Source organism: Malania oleifera, chromosome 5 (assembly GCF_029873635.1).
Source record: "Malania oleifera isolate guangnan ecotype guangnan chromosome 5, ASM2987363v1, whole genome shotgun sequence".
NCBI lineage: Eukaryota > Viridiplantae > Streptophyta > Magnoliopsida > Santalales > Ximeniaceae > Malania > Malania oleifera.
The window spans coordinates 65,825-69,732 of NC_080421.1; positions in this window are offsets into that span (position 1 = coordinate 65,825).

Below are 3,908 nucleotides of genomic sequence, written 5' to 3' on the forward strand. Positions count from 1 at the left end.
AAAAACCTAGCGTCGGTCGACCTTTGGTCAACCGAAGGGTGCCCTAAGATCATTCGATCTCTATGGTTAGTCTATGGCATTTCTGAGCTTACACACCTATATGCATGACATGTAGAGATTATTACAGACCGATATACCTGTAGAGATTATTACAGACCGATATACCTAGTTACTATTACAGACACAGTGAAATGAAATATAGATTACAACAATTAAAAAAGTCTTCAGGGTCTTTAGACTTTGAGTCTTCATATGCCATTAGTTGATCTGCTAATTATATACTTGTACACAAACTCTAAAGTCATCAAATACCAAGAGTATTTGTCATTATCAAAACTACGTGTAGCCTATAAGGTCAACACTGCGTGAATCTCCTGAAGCCAGGAAGCTTCAGGAGATGTTATGTATATAATAATCTTATATTATTATTATATTATATAATATTATATTTATATATTATTATATTATATTATTAAATTATTAATTATTAATTATTAATTAATTAATTAATTATTTATTTATTTATTTATATATATTTTTTGAAATCAGTCCACTAATCTTATATAACCATTTTTTTGGGGTTATTACAAATCGAGCATAAGAAATGGTAGTTTTTGAGTATTAAACGTATTTGCGAAAAACCATGCGAGTAGGTTGGGCGTCTTCACGTTTTGAAAAATTGCATGTTTTTAATTAAATAAAATTTCGAAGATGATCGGAAAAGATTTTTAGCAAAACATATTTTTCCCAGCCATATTATTTAATTATGATTTAATGTAAAACGTGTGGCGTGAGATAAATTAATAATAGGTTTTTTTTTTAAAATGGATCTATTGAACTGTTACGGTATCATATTGCAAGTATGTGTTACTATGCTAATTTATGGATATATATATATATATATCGAGATTACTGTGAAATTATGAAACGATCGATTCAATATGGGTATGTGAATATGACAGTTTAATTCCATTAATTTTGGAATGACAAGTTTGATATGGATATGTGAATATGACAATTTAAGTCCGTTAATTATGAAATGACAGGTTTGATATCAATATGTGAATATGATAGTTTAATTCCGTTTTATGGTAAGTTAGAATTTACATTGAATTGGGAAATATGAAGTGACTAAATATAAATCTGTGAAGAAGGCTTGTGTGGCATATAAATCAGAGTAGAAGGCATGTGTGGCATATAAATCGGTGTAGAATTCCTGTGTGGTGTATAAATCGGAGTAGAATGCCTGTGTGACATATGAATTAGAGTTCAAGGCCTGTGTGGCATATAAATTGGAGTAGAAGGCCTGTGTGGCATATAAATCGGGGAAGAAAGCCTGTGTGGCATCTGTACTGATGCCGATGGGGAGTTATTATAATGACCCAAAGAATAATGGTATTTAAATAATAAAGAAAGAGGAAAATGGAAGTTGTAATGCTGCTAGTGGAGTTTGCGTATAATAACAGTTATCAATCCAGCATTGGCATGGCACCATTTGAGGCTTTATACGGTAGGAGATGTCATTCTCCTCCATAATGGGACGAGATGGGTGAGTGGTGAGTCATGAGACCAGAGCTTGTGCATAATGCATACGATAAGGTTCAGCTCATTAGAAATAGAATTAGTACAGCTCAGAGCCGACAGAAGAGTTATGTCGATAATCGCCGCAAGAAATTAGAATTTGATATTGGTGATCATGTATTTTTGAAGATAGCTCTGTTAAAAGGGGTTATGAGATTTGGAAGGAAGGGTAAACTTAGCCCTAGGTTTATCGGTCCATTTGAGATTCTAGAGAAAGTAGGGCCGATTGCCTACAGGTTAGCTTTTCCACTTGCATTATCCAGGATGCACTACGTATTCCATGTGACGCCCCAATTTTCGTACAATTTTTTTTCAATAATAAATAAATAATCACTCGTCATCAACAACATCCACAAATCGGCCATGTCAACCACTATATCACTATTCATATGACCCAACTCGTACTAGGTACCAGGTAAAAAGTTATTTTACTTATAAAACCTAACAGCGGAAGACAGTATATTCATATCATCCAGAATACAATACTATCTCATACCCAAAAATAATCAACCCTAGGGAATCACACCTCCCTAGTCCAAACTCACTATGTATATCAGGGTCCCAGCTTCCTATGATCACGAAACTCTATCACCCGATATATCCCTGTTCCCTGAAAAATTTAGATAATTTGGGTGAGACACATCTTAGTAAGAAGGAATAAATTATTTACAGTGTGTGGCCATATGAGTTCAATTATAACATGCTTTACTTTTCAAAATCAACATTCATCTGAGAAAAGACACTGACAAATATATTCTCATAGTCATATAGATATACAACACAAGCCTTTATAAGTTTTAAATCATTTCTCAAATTCAATGATTTCCAACACATATTTACCCGCGAAGTTCCTAAGAATAGGGAAGATTAGTTGCCCATATAGGTAGTTTTCCTCTGCCTTAACACGTTATGCAGCCGGGTTTGGCCACATCTGATATCTATCAAGGCACTCATCTTACTCAGTAAGCCCTTAAGTGGAGAGTTTCACTTCGCCTCAATTATTTATGTCATTAACTCATACAGTTCATTTCTCATATTTAACATGCTTTATTTCTCAATTTCCATTCTTTCTTTCATTTTTCATTTTAGTCAATTTTATCATTCTTTCACTTTCCTTTTTCATTTAGTTTCCGGCTTATGAGTATCCTTGGTATCAAATACCAACATCGCGTCTATAACCCATGACTACCCTAAGGATCTTTCTATCCACGCCATGCTTCCCCCCATGGTCAAGGTTGTGCGGCCCGAAGGTTGGATCTAACCACGATTGGCCAACCCGGTTAGATCAAAGTATCATATCACATATCGCGTCTGTAGTACGACTGGCCAGCCTATAACCCTGGTCCAGACTTAAAGGGCCCAACAACCCTACACAATGGTTCAGTCAACTGTCACGCCACACGCTCCAAGAGTCCATGTGGTTGCACTAACACCATTAGCAACGGTACTGTGCTTAATATCATAACCATCTATTAAGGTTCACTACCATATACTCACAATCATTATGCGGTATTGGCATTTCATCAATCATATTTCAGTATATCACAATTCAGTTCAATATAAATATTCTCATCATTTTTTGTGCACATTTCATCATCTCGTGATAATATATATCATATTTCACTTATTTTCACATTTTATCAAAATACTCATATCAGTAATTTGTACAAACTCATTTCTAATGCAAATAATTTCTACTCACATATAAATACCATATTTCATTATTTTTCACTAATCACATCAATCATTCTCAGTTCAATATTTTCACAAAAAATACTCATCGTTATATTTCACATTTTTCAACACATGTCATGTGCTACACAATTTTCATCTAATATTCATAACATATTATTTTCACACTCCAAAATATCACAATTTAAAATCACTTAAATACCACACAATTTATCTGATATTTATATCATAATAATTTCCAGACAAAATACCATAAGCACATTTTCACATATTAATTTAAACAGTAATTCTAAAAATACTGCTATAATTTCTTCCCCTTACCTGGCTTAATGAGAGTCTCATTAGGACCCAAATCCTAAGCCCTTGGCGCCCAAAATTCAAATCCTACAATTTGCATTTTTCCTAGATTAATTAACCTATTTCCTTAAAATAATACCCATCTAGCCTTCCCTAGGCTCCATATACCTCAAATTAATATTTAAACTAATATTTAACACCCCCACTTAATTTTCTGAATTTTACCTGGGGGTCCGAAAATTACACCCGCGGCGTTCACCCAAGCCCTAGATTCTGAAAATTCTACTTCAACTCCAGATGCTCAACATTTTAGTATTTCTAAATTAATCCTAATTAAT